The sequence below is a fragment of the Oncorhynchus nerka genome, linkage group LG2 (assembly GCF_034236695.1).
Source record: "Oncorhynchus nerka isolate Pitt River linkage group LG2, Oner_Uvic_2.0, whole genome shotgun sequence".
Lineage (NCBI taxonomy): Eukaryota > Metazoa > Chordata > Actinopteri > Salmoniformes > Salmonidae > Oncorhynchus > Oncorhynchus nerka.
In genome coordinates this window covers 97,849,609-97,863,588 of record NC_088397.1, presented here as the reverse complement: position 1 = coordinate 97,863,588, position 13,980 = coordinate 97,849,609, and the positions used below count along the sequence as shown (strand labels likewise).

The following is a 13,980-nucleotide window of genomic DNA, read 5'->3' as shown; positions in this document are numbered from 1 at the left end:
TGAGATTAGGATACACATTTCAAAATGATTTGAAACGTATAAAAATAAAAAGGATTCTAATGCAGTTCCACATGTGTCCTTAGAGAAATAAAAAATGAATATGTGCTAGTTGTCCCATAACTCCAGCTATACAACAACATAGACCTAGGACTATACATCTTTTAAGAAGGCTTCATGCAGACATTGGCAAGTCAAATTCTGCCATTCACACTTTAAGAATAATATATATTTTAGGCCTTGTTATTCAAATTATTATTACATTCTGAAATATGTCAGGCAATGAGGACATTAGTAGCATAGCTTAGTGGTTAGAGTGTAGAGGTGGCAGGGTAGCTTAGTGGTTAGAGTGTAGGGACAGCAGGTAGCCTAGTGGTTAGAGTGTAGAGGCGGCAGGGTAGCCTAGGTTAGTTAGGGACAGTAGGGTGGTTAGACAGCAGGTAGCCTAGTGGTTAGAGTGTAGGGACAGCAGGTAGCTTAGTGGTTAGAGTGTAGGGACAGCAGGTAGCTTAGTGGTTAGAGTGTAGGGACAGCAGGTAGCCTAGTGGTTAGAGTGTAGAGGCGGCAGGGTAGCCTAGTGGTTAGAGTGTAGGGACAGCAGGTAGCCTAGTGGTTAGAGTGTAGGGACAGCAGGTAGCCTAGTGGTTAGAGTGTAGAGGCGGCAGGGTAGCCTAGTGGTTAGAGTGTAGGGACAGCAGGTAGCCTAGTGGTTAGAGTGTAGGGACAGCAGGTAGCCTAGTGGTTAGAGTGTAGGGACAGCAGGTAGCCTAGTGGTTAGAGTGTAGGGACAGCAGGTAGCCTAGTGGTTAGAGTGTAGGGACAGCAGGTAGCCTAGTGGTTAGAGTGTAGGGACAGCAGGTAGCCTAGTGGTTAGAGTGTAGGGACAGCAGGTAGCCTAGTGGTTAGAGTGTAGGGACAGGGACAGGTAGCCTAGTGGTTAGAGTGTAGGGACAGCAGGTAGCCTAGTGGTTAGAGTGTAGGGACAGCAGGTAGCCTAGTGGTTAGAGTGTAGGGACAGCAGGTAGCCTAGTGGTTAGAGTGTAGGGACAGCAGGTAGCCTAGTGGTTAGAGTGTAGGGACAGCAGGTAGCCTAGTGGTTAGAGTGTAGGGACAGCAGGTAGCCTAGTGGTTAGAGTGTAGGGACAGCAGGTAGCCTAGTGGTTAGAGTGTAGAGGCGGCAGGGTAGCCTAGTGGTTAGAGTGTAGAGGTGGCAGGGTAGCCTAGTGGTTAGAGTGTAGAGGCGGCAGGGTAGCCTAGTGGTTAGAGTGTAGGGACGGTAGCCTAGGGTAGCAGCTAGTGGTTTAGAGTGTAGAGGTGGCAGGTAGCCTAGTGGTTAGAGTGTAGAGGTGGCAGGTAGCCTAGTGGTTAGAGTGTAGGGACAGCAGGTAGCCTAGTGGTTAGAGTGTAGAGGTGGCAGGTAGCCTAGTGGTTAGTGTAGAGGAGGCAGGTAGCCTAGTGGTTAGAGTGTAGAGGTGGCAGGTAGCCTAGTGGTTAGAGGGGGGGCAGGTAGCCTAGTGGTTAGAGCGTTGGACTTGTAACCGAAAGGTTGCGAGATCGAATCCCCGAGCTGAACAAGGTAAAAATCTGTCGTTCTGCATCCCTGAACAAGGCAGTTTAACCCACTGTTCACAGGCCGTCATTGTAAATAAGAATTTGTTCTTTAACTGACTTGCCTAGTAAAATAAAGGTTAAATAAAAAATTATTAAAAAAATGTATGGTGCTGTTTCTGTAGCCTTCGTGACCGACGCAGGAACACATAATAAAGCCACGAATAGAGGTAGCATTAATCTCACCATTTCAATGTCACCATCGTTGTTTTTATAATGAGAAAATTACCCCCAAAAAAACAACATGTCGTCTTCCTCATAAATAACCGCACATGGTTTTACCACAACAGAGCAGCGCAACACCCTTCAATTGAAGTGGCGGGAAACAAACAAAAGTGGCCACATCTCTATCAGGGTGCAGGGGAACTTATACATCTCTATCAGGGTGCAGGGGAACTTATACATCTCTATACGGGTGCAGGGGAACTTATACATCTCTATCAGGGTGCAGGGGAACTTATACATCTCTATAAGGGTGCAGGGGAACTTATACATCTCTATAAGGGTGCAGGGGAACTTATACATCTCTATCAGGGTGCAGGGGACCTTATACATCTCTATAAGGGTGCAGGGGAACTTATACATCTCTATCAGGGTGCAGGGGAACTTATACATCTCTATCAGGGTGCAGGGGGACCTTATACATCTCTATAAGGGTGCAGGGGAACTTATACAATAGTTACAAGGACTTTACAAGCACCAATTTGAGGACTTGACTGTATTTCAAGGTAGGACTATTCCTTGTATTTCTGAGCTCCAAATTCAAGTTCATGTCGGCTACTTTAAGCCCCATTCATTGTGTTGTTTAAAGTTACAGGCGTAACATGGAAAACTACATGTATTTATCATGTTATTTCAGTACCAGATCATTTTTTGGGAACAAGGATATGTAATTTGTTGTGATTATATCCAGAATAATTAATAGGAGGAGAGTTGGTGTTTCTGTCCTAGGACTCTGTCCTTGTAGTTTCCTGCACAACAAATCTGTCCTACACAACAGTTCATGTCCTACACAACAGTGTCCTGCACAACAGTGTCCTGCACATTCATTGTGTTGTTTAACAGTTACAGTCTGTCGTCTGTCCTAACAACAGAAAACTACAGTCTTTATCATGTTATTTCAGTACCAGATCATTTTTATACTACACGACAGTCTGTCCTAACAAGGATATGTAACAACAGTTTGACAGTCTGTTATATCAACAGTCTGTCCTAATAATTGTCCTGCACAACAGTGTCCTGCACAACAGTATACTACACGACAGTCTGTCCTACACAACAGTATACTACACGACAGTCTGTCCTACACAACAGTCTGTCCTACACAACAGTATACTACACAACAGTCTGTCCTACACAACAGTATACTACACGACAGTCTGTCCTACACGACAGTCTGTCCTACACAACATTATACTACACGACAGTCTGTCCTACACAACAGTATACTACACGACAGTCTGTCCTACACAACAGTATACTACACGACAGTCTGTCCTACACAACAGTCTGTCCTACACAACAGTATACTACACAACAGTCTGTCCTACACAACAGTATACTACACAACAGTCTGTCCTACACAACAGTATACTACACAACAGTCTGTCCTACACAACAGTATACTACACGACAGTCTGTCCTACACAACAGTATACTACACAACAGTCTGTCCTACACAACAGTCTGTCCTACACAACAGTATACTACACAACAGTCTGTCCTACACAACAGTCTGTCCTACACAACAGTCTGTACTACACAACAGTCTGTCCTACACAACAGTATACTACACGACAGTCTGTCCTACACAACAGTATACTACACGACAGTCTGTCCTACACAACAGTATACTACACGACAGTCTGTCCTACACAACAGTATACGACAGTCTGTCCTACACAACAGTCTGTCCTACACAACAGTCTGTCCTACACAACAGTATACTACACGACAGTCTGTCCTACACAACAGTCTGTCCTACACAACAGTATACTACACAACAGTCTGTCCTACACAACAGTCTGTCCTACACAACAGTCTGTCCTACACAACAGTCTGTCCTACACAACAGTATACTACACAACAGTATACTACACAACAGTCTGTCCTACACAACAGTATACTACACGACAGTCTGTCCTACACAACAGTATACTACACGACAGTCTGTCCTACACAACAGTATACTACACGACAGTCTGTCCTACACAACAGTCTGTCCTACACAACAGTATACTACACAACAGTCTGTCCTACACAACAGTCTGTCCTACACAACAGTATACTACACGACAGTCTGTCCTACACAACAGTCTGTCCTACACAACAGTATACTACACGACAGTCTGTCCTACACAACAGTATACTACACAACAGTCTGTCCTCTGTCCTACACAACAGTATACTACACAACAGTCTGTCCTACACAATAGTATACTACACGACAGTCTGTCCTACACAACAGTATACTACACGACAGTAGGTCCTACACGACAGTCTGTCCTACACAACAGTATACTACACGACAGTCTGTCCTACACGACAGTCTGTCCTACACAACAGTATACTACACGACAGTCTGTCCTACACAACAGTATACTACACAACAGTATACTACACAACAGTCTGTCCTACACAACAGACACAGTAGACTCGGTGTCCAAACCGAGGTACTAAAACATATGTAAACATGAACTCATTTTACCTTGATGCTTTTCTCTGTTAAATCTAACGAGACCCGACTGTAGTAATTCAAACGGACAACAGCAGGATGATCAAACACAATTTGGCTAGGGATATTTAGATCCAATGTGGATACAGACAACTGTCTTTCAACGGTGTAACTAAATGAGACAACGAAATATTCTTGCCGACACTTGGACTGTTTGTCTCATCAACAGCTGTTGGTCACCTGACTGTCAGCCAGAAAATTCCTTCCTGGATGAGATGATGACTTGTGAAAATAACAAGGAGTATTTAAACAGCTCGACACCAACATGCGCACCCGAGAAGTATTATGGGATATTTATTGAAGAACTACGTTAATGACAGTATTGATTTGTGTTTTTTTTTGACTACGGAGGTAAGGTGATTACGTCGGGGAAGCGTTTTTACATTTATTTTTTGTTCAATTGCATTTATTATTTAGGAATTGTGGGCCCCATGAAAACGGTTTTCACCACAAAACGTTACCTAGTTACAACGGCATTTCTGAAATCTCCTATACAAATAAACTGTCCGACAGCTAGATCCAGGAATTCTAACACGGCTCAAGTCTTAAATGTCTTAAGTTGACTGATTAATGTCTAATATATGTTAATTTACACTGCTATAAATGCAAGGACAGAAAAGTAATATTTTATATCACCTGATTTAGGACAAATCTGTGAAGACACCAAACATGTTAAAGGGTTTCATTGAATATTGCTATGATCCCCCCCTTATATCTTAATGTAATGACATTATTTTGTTGTTGTTATCAATGACTTATCAGCAGCTGTAACAAGTTGTCCAGTGTAGGAAATACTCACTGGTACCCTAGTTTATGGAAAGACCCATCCAGCGGTTGGGAACCAGTGCTTTGAAACAACCGTTAGACTTCTCTTGTCTGCACGTGCGTTTGTTCTGATGATCCAACCATGCAGGGAAGGAGAAGGAGACAGTCTGCCCCCATTATAACTGCTCAGGGCCTCTGTTCAAAAGGCCCGTGTCTGACTCAAAATCCACACTAGAAACCTCTCAGAGATACAGGTTGGCAGGCAGTCAGACAGATATATTTCTCCGTTGTATTGTAGCCTCTCGTCACTGCTTCTGGTTGCCAAGATCATAAGACAAGACAAGTGAGTTTAGCTGAGGACTGGTCTAAGATGATAGTTTTAGGCACAGCAGTTATGCCTAAGTTCTGAGGCTCATTCCAATAGATCACGTCTTCAGGTTTCATCAGTGGTTTAATAGATCACCTCTTCAGGTTTAATAGATCACGTCTTCAGGTTTAATAGATCACGTCTTCAGGTTTAATAGATCACGTCTTCAGGTTTCATCAGTGGTTTAATAGATCACGTCTTCAGGTTTAATAGATCACGTCTTCAGGTTTAATAGATCACGTCTTCAGGTTTCATCAGTGGTTTAATAGATCACGTCTTCAGGTTTAATAGATCACGTCTTCAGGTTTCATCGGTGGTTTAATAGATCACCTCTTCAGGTTTAATAGATCACGTCTTCAGGTTTCATCGGTGGTTTAATAGATCAGGTTTCATCGGTGGTTTAATAGATCACGTCTTCAGGTTTCATCTGTGGTTTAATAGATCACGTCTTCAGGTTTCATCGGTGGTTTAATAGATCACGTCTTCAGGTTTCATCGGTGGTTTAATAGATCAGGTTTCATCGGTGGTTTAATAGATCACGTCTTCAGGTTTCATCTGTGGTTTAATAGATCACGTCTTCAGGTTTTATCTGTGGTTTAATAGATCACGTCTTCAGGTTTCATCGGTGGTTTAATAGATCACGTCTTCAGGTTTCATCGGTGGTTTAATAGATCAACGTCTTCAGGTTTCATCAGTGGTTTAATAGATCAGGTTTCATTGGTGGTTTAATAGATCACGTCTTCAGGTTTAATAGATCACGTCTTCAGGTTTCATCGGTGGTTTAATAGATCACGTCTTCAGGTTTAATAGATCACATCTTCAGGTTTCATCGGTGGTTTAATAGATCAGGTTTCATCGGTGGTTTAATAGATCACGTCTTCAGGTTTAATAGATCACGTCTTCAGGTTTCATCGGTGGTTTAATAGATCACGTCTTCAGGTTTAATAGATCACGTCTTCAGGTTTAATAGATCACGTCTTCAGGTTTCATCAGTGGTTTAATAGATCACGTCTTCAGGTTTCATCGGTGGTTTAATAGATCACGTCTTCAGGTTTCATCAGTGGTTTAATAGATCACGTCTTCAGGTTTCATCGGTGGTTTAATAGATCACGTCTTCAGGTTTAATAGATCACGTCTTCAGGTTTCATCGGTGGTTTAATAGATCACGTCTTCAGGTTTAATAGATCACGTCTTCAGGTTTCATCGGTGGTTTAATAGATCACGTCTTCAGGTTTCATCGGTGGTTTAATAGATCACGTCTTCAGTCACACTGTAGCCGCCATCCTTACGGCAGATCAACATGTGAACTTTGTTTTTGAAATAATACCTGTGGGGTTTTTTTTTTCGAGAGAGAGGTTTGGGTCGTATTATGTTGAGAGTTGAGGTCCGTATGGTTTAAATTAGAAGGGTTTGGAATGCTTGGAATGTGTGCCGCCCCCCCCCCCCGGAAAAACCCAAATAACTCACCTTTGAGCGAAACCATTATTCTGTCAGCACTGACATTCAGCTCACCTGAGGGATGGGCTGTGGAACACACACACACTTCACTGGGCTTCAAGTGTCCACAGTCGTGGCCATGCTATTTTATTATGATATTATTTATAATACTTATTATTATTATTTATTATTATGCTATTTGCATTCAATGAAATTGCAATGCCCACTACTGAATGGTGGCTTGTGACTGGATAACCAATCTAAGGAGCAGTAGTGTAAATGTAAATGGGTTTACCACAGACTTCTCTCAAAAGTATGTCCCAAACGGCACCCTATTCCCTATATAGTGCACTACTTTTGACCAGAGCCCTATGGCTCTATAGTGCACTATATAGGGAATAGGGGACGCGGATGTCGTTGTACCCCCTCAAACCATCCCAGGGACTCCTTCTCGTTCCACCAAAGGCTGAAAATCTCCAGGGATCAGCATCATATAAATACAACTGGTTTTCCAGATGTACTTCTAGGAAGTACCACAGGACGGTTAACCATTTCACAGTATTGAAACGGCAGCTTCCAAGAAGAGCTGACCGAATAGGTCTTAGTGTGTAGGCTTTACTCCTGACTGGCATGAGGAAACTACCCCTCCCTACGTTCAGGCTATGCTCAAACCCTACACCCCAACTCGAGCACTCTGTTCTGCCTCCTCTGGTCTCTTGGTCCTCCCATCCCTATGGAAGGGCAGTTCCTGCTCAGCCCAATCCAAGCTCTTCTCTTGGTCCTCCCACCACTATGGAAGGGCAGTTCGTGCTCAGCCCAATCCAAGCTCTTCTCTTGGTCCTCCCACCACTATGGAAGGGCAGTTCCTGCTCAGCCCAATCCAAGCTCTTCTCTTGGTCCTCCCACCCCTATGGAAGGGCAGTTCCTGCTCAGCTCAACCCAATCCAAGCTCTTCTCTTGGTCCTCCCACCCCTATGGAAGGGCAGTTCCTGCTCAGCCCAATCCAAGCTCTTCTCTTGGTCCTCCCACCCCTATGGAAGGGCAGTTCCTGCTCAGCCCAATCAAAGCACTTTTCTGTCCTGGCACCCCCCAATGGTGGAACCCGCTTCCCCCTGAAGCTAGGACAGCAGAGTCTGCCCATCTTCCAAAAAAACACCTGGAACCGTACCTCTTCAAAGAGTATCTTTAATAATCTCCCTCCTCACCTCGACCCCCTGTTCCGGAACCAACACTTTTCCTTGACCCTTCCCAGCTCTGACTTTGCTGCTAATTGCTACTTTATTGAGGAAACGTGTACTTACTATGACTGTGATATGTGGTTGTCCCACCTAGCTGTCTTCAGATGAGTCTCTCTGGATAAGAGCGTCTGCTAAATGATTTAAATGTAAAGGTGTTAAAAACCCCTTCAGTTAGTTTTACCAAGAGGTCGGTGGAGGTGGAGGGGCAGGTCTACTCCCCATCCCTCCAGGTGTCTGCCAGCGTTGGCTGTACAGAGAGAGACGAGGCTTGGTTCCCAGATGGGCATGCTGGCCGTAGGCTAGAGGGGGTAGGCTGGTCCACTCCCCAGGTGTCTGGGTTCGGCTGGGCCAGGATCAAACCTGCAGTGAGTTGTCGTAACGGTCTGAGCAGTCGGCTGTGGTACGGAGAGTCTCTGAGCGGTTGTGTGAGACGTGGCAGAGCTGTGGAGGCCAAAACGGTAGATCGGTTCCATGTGTTTCCTGAGCGCCACTCGCTGCAGAGCAGACAGAGACCGTGTCCCAGATGGCACCCTGTTCCCGACGTAGTGCACTACTTTTAACCACAGCCTTATAGCCCCTGGATAGGGCCCTGGTCTAAAGTAGTGCACCATATAGGGAATAGGGTGCGATTGGGGATGCAGACTGGTTTGCCTCCTTTTCCTTGGCTTCACACAGCATGTCCAAGCCCCCGTGATTAACAAAAGAAAACAGACGGATTGCAACTTTTTATTTTGAGGGGGGTGAGGGGGAGAACAGCATTCACATGCTAAAATAGAGGAACAATGGCTTTTAGTCATGTTGATGAACTCTCCTCTTTTTCATTAAAAATGCAGATTTCCATTTCAGGTGAATTGGGTCCATTTCAGGCATTCAGTCATCTAACCTCAACATTGCAATGTATACGGTTGATCCTTTGTTGAGGACTGTTACCGCTGAGCAGGTTGTTGGGTCCTTTGTTGAGGACTGTGTTACTGCTGAGCAGGTTGTTGGGTCCTTTGTTGAGGACTGTGTTACTGCTGAGCAGGTTGTTGGGTCCTTTGTTGAGGACTGTGTTACCGCTGAGCAGGTTGTTGGGTCCTTTGATGAGGACTGTGTTACATCTGAGCAGGTTGTTGGGTCCTTTGTTGAGGACTGTGTTACTGCTGAGCAGGTTGTTGGGTCCTTTGTTGAGGACTGTGTTACCGCTGAGCAGGTTGTTGGGTCCTTTGATGAGGACTGTGTTACATCTGAGCAGGTTGTTGGGTCCTTTATTCAGTACTGTGTTACTGCTGAGCAGGTTGTTGGGTCCTTTGTTGAGGACTGTGTTACTGCTGAGCAGGTTGTTGGGTCCTTTGTTGAGGACTGTTACCGCTGAGCAGGTTGTTGGGTCCTTTGTTGAGGACTGTGTTACATCTGAGCAGGTTGTTGGGTCCTTTGTTGAGGACTGTGTTACTGCTGAGCAGGTTGTTGGGTCCTTTGTTGAGGACTGTGTTACTGCTGAGCAGGTTGTTGGGTCCTTTGTTGAGGACTGTGTTACTGCTGAGCAGGTTGTTGGGTCCTTTGTTGAGGACTGTGTTACTGCTGAGCAGGTTGTTGGGTCCTTTGTTGAGGACTGTGTTACCGCTGAGCAGGTTGTTGGGTCCTTTGATGAGGACTGTGTTACATCTGAGCAGGTTGTTGGGTCCTTTATTCAGTACTGTGTTACTGCTGAGCAGGTTGTTGGGTCCTTTGTTGAGGACTGTGTTACTGCTGAGCAGGTTGTTGGGTCCTTTGTTGAGGACTGTTACCGCTGAGCAGGTTGTTGGGTCCTTTGTTGAGGACTGTGTTACATCTGAGCAGGTTGTTGGGTCCTTTGTTGAGGACTGTGTTACTGCTGAGCAGGTTGTTGGGTCCTTTGTTGAGGACTGTGTTACTGCTGAGCAGGTTGTTGGGTCCTTTGTTGAGGACTGTTACCGCTGAGCAGGTTGTTGGGTCCTTTGTTGAGGACTGTGTTACATCTGAGCAGGTTGTTGGGTCCTTTGTTGAGGACTGTGTTACTGCTGAGCAGGTTGTTGGGTCCTTTGTTGAGGACTGTGTTACTGCTGAGCAGGTTGTTGGGTCCTTTGTTGAGGACTGTGTTACTGCTGAGCAGGTTGTTGGGTCCTTTGTTGAGGACTGTGTTACTGCTGAGCAGGTTGTTGGGTCCTTTGTTGAGGACTGTGTTACCGCTGAGCAGGTTGTTGGGTCCTTTGATGAGGACTGTGTTACATCTGAGCAGGTTGTTGGGTCCTTTATTCAGTACTGTGTTACTGCTGAGCAGGTTGTTGGGTCCTTTGTTGAGGACTGTGTTACTGCTGAGCAGGTTGTTGGGTCCTTTGTTGAGGACTGTTACCGCTGAGCAGGTTGTTGGGTCCTTTGTTGAGGACTGTGTTACATCTGAGCAGGTTGTTGGGTCCTTTGTTGAGGACTGTGTTACTGCTGAGCAGGTTGTTGGGTCCTTTGTTGAGGACTGTTACCGCTGAGCAGGTTGTTGGGTCCTTTGTTGAGGACTGTGTTACCGCTGAGCAGGTTGTTGGGTCCTTTGGTGAGGACTTTGTTACAGCTGAGCAGGTTGTTGGGTCATTTTTCGAGCATGGCCTAGGAGGTGTATGTGATCAGGGTCCTAGGGTCTATGCCAAACAAACAGACCTGCAGAGGGGTGCTGGTTGATGGGAACCAAACAAACAGACCTGCAGAGTGGTGCTGGTGGATGGGAACCAAACAAACAGACCTGCAGAGTGGTGCTGGTGGATGGGAACCAAACAAACAGACCTGCAGAGTGGTGCTGGTTGATGGGAACCAAACAAACAGACTTGCAGAGTGGTGCTGGTTGATGGGAACCAAACAAACAGACTTGCAGAGTGGTGCTGGTGGATGGGAACCAAACAAACAGACCTGCAGAGTGGTGCTGGTGGATGGGAACCAAACAAACAGACCTGCAGAGTGGTGCTGGTTGATGGGAACCAAACAAACAGACCTGCAGAGTGGTGCTGGTTGATGGGAACCAAACAAACAGACTTGCAGAGTGGTGCTGGTTGATGGGAACCAAACAAACAGACCTGCAGAGTGGTGCTGGTTGATGGGAACCAAACAAACAGACTTGCAGAGTGGTGCTGGTTGATGGGAACCAAACAAACAGACCTGCAGAGTGGTGCTGGTTGATGGGAACCAAACAAACAGACCTGCAGAGTGGTGCTGGTTGATGGGAACCAAACAAACAGACCTGCAGAGTGGTGCTGGTTGATGGGAACCAAACAAACAGACCTGCAGAGTGGTGCTGGTGGATGGGAACCAAACAAACAGACCTGCAGAGTGGTGCTGGTGGATGGGAACCAAACAAATTTAGAGGACCAAAAAAACAACCACTTTAAAATCTCTCACTGACCTAAATAGACCCCGTGGGTCTGTGATGCATCAGTCATGACGGATACAGTCATTTTAAATCATTGATGTCAAGTCAGTTCTGGCAAAAAGAAACGACTACGTTATGAAAGCTGAGCAGATTTAAACCAACTTGTTTGCATTAATCCAGCATTCAGATCTTACCCCTGGGAGGTCCAGAGTACTACTGTTCTGGCTTCGAATTTGAATTTGAGGGACATACAGTATTGTATCATATTCTGTGTACTGTACCTTTTGAGTGACTTCATAATCATATTCTGTACCTTTTGAGAGACAGCATATTCATATTCTGTGTACTGTGACTGCTTTTGAATCATATTTCTAGACCTGGTTCAGTAGCGTCTTCTACTGGTGATGTGAGAGAAGGGTTGATGTTTCAGTTTCCTATCTTTCTACTGGGGATGTGAGAGAAGGGTTGATGTTTCCTATCTTTCTACTGGAGACGTGACAGAAGGGTTGATGTTTCAGTTTCCTATCTTTCTACTGGGGATGTGAGAGAAGGGTTGATGTTTCCTATCTTTCTACTGGAGACGTGAGAGAAGGGTTGATGTTTCAGTTTCCTATCTTTCTACTGGAGACGTGAGAGAAGGGTTGATGTTTCCTATCTTTCTACTGGGGATGTGAGAGAAGGGTTGATGTTTCAGTTTCTTATCTTTCTACTGGAGATGTGAGAGAAGAATTGATGTTCCAGTTTCCTATCTTTCTACTGTCTCTATCACACATCCAATAAATACTGAAGACATTTTTTTTTTTTTTTTAACCTTTATTTAACGAGGCAAGTCAGTTAAGAACAAATTCTTATTTCCAGGGGCAGAACGACAGATTTGTACCTTGTCAGCTCGAGGGTTTGAACTTGGAACCTTCCGGTAACTAGTCCAACGCTCTGACCACTAGGCTACCTTGTCAACTCGGGGGTTTGAACTTGGAACCTTCCGGTAACTAGTCCAACGCTCTAACCACTAGGCTACCCTGCCGCCCCTCATTGACAATAACATAATGTTGAATTAAACGGTGGTCGACGCTAACACTGCCCGGTTGACGTTCTGAGTCGCCTGTTGGACGCGTGGCGGGGGAAACACAGTTTATGACGTCAGGTGCAAACCATTCATATGCAGGGTTGTCACGTATGAAAAAGGCAAATATATTTTTCTTAAAAGGTGAAATAAAAGTATAATATTTCCTTTTCTGTATTTTATATGTCAAGTTTATTTAATTAGAACAGTTACATACATACTACAATAGATAATTATGTTCAAATGTAGACATGTAAAGGTTGACTAGTTTCTTTAATTATAAACTTTTAGCACCATGTAGACATGTAAAGGTTGACTAGTTTCTTTAATTATAAACTTTTAGCACCATGTAAAGGTTGACAGTTTCTTTAATTATAAACTTTTAGTAGAATGTAAAGGTTGACTAGTTTCTTTAATTATAAACTTTTAGCACCATGTAGACATGTAAAGTTGACTAGTTTCTTTTAGCACCATTAGACATGTAAAGGTTGATTTTCTTTAATTATAAACTTTTAGCACCATGTAGACATGTAAAGGTTGACTAGTTTCTTTACTACTAGATAATTATAAACTTTTAGCACCATGTAGACATGTAAAGGTTGACTAGTTTCTTTAATTATAAACTTTTAGCACCATGTAGACATGTAAAGGTTGACTAGTTTCTTTAATTATAAACTTTTAGCACCATGTAGACATGTAAAGGTTGACTAGTTTCTTTAATTATAAACTTTTAGCACCATGTAGACATGTAAAGGTTGACTAGTTTCTTTAATTATAAACTTTTAGCACCATTGACTAGTTTCATTAATTATAAACTTTTAGCACCATGTAAACCATGTAACAGTTGACTAGTTTCTTTAATTCTATACGTTTAGCATCGTGTAAACCATGTAACAGTTGACTAGTTTCATTAATTATAAACTTTTAGCACCATGTAAACCATGTAACAGTTGACTAGTTTCTTTAATTCTATATGTTTAGCATGTAGACCATGACTAGCATTTTCTGTCATTTTATGTTTATCACCATCTAGACATATAACGTTGACTAGTTTCTGTAAATATATATATACGATTATTAGCACCATGAAAACTAGTTTTATTTAGGCTAGCAGATTATAAAAGTGAGGCATGCAGTGTCAGAAAGAAATCTAAAGACAACATATCCAGCAGATTATACTAATTCCTAAACAGAGAAGAAACAAAGATATCGACTAAAACACTGAAGTACAAACAGGGGTGGATGCGTTTGTTGACTCGTTGACGAGGAACGAAGAAGAGTTGGTCTTTACAACAACAACAAAACATCCTGTGTGTTGAGGAGGTGGGTATTACTGAAGTCTACCAGAAGGAGGCGCTATAGGATGGCTTGTGATCCTGACACCCAATTCCCTAGGTAGGAGGCACTTGTAGATCTGTAACT

The 13,980-nt window shown here is 43.9% G+C and overlaps 1 protein-coding gene across 2 annotated transcripts in view; it reads left to right on the top strand.

Moving 5' to 3' along the window:
- The window catches only part of cenpp (centromere protein P), a 228,831-nt gene that overhangs the window by 123,656 nt on the left and 91,195 nt on the right, over positions 1-13,980 (top strand). The window lies entirely within an intron of this gene.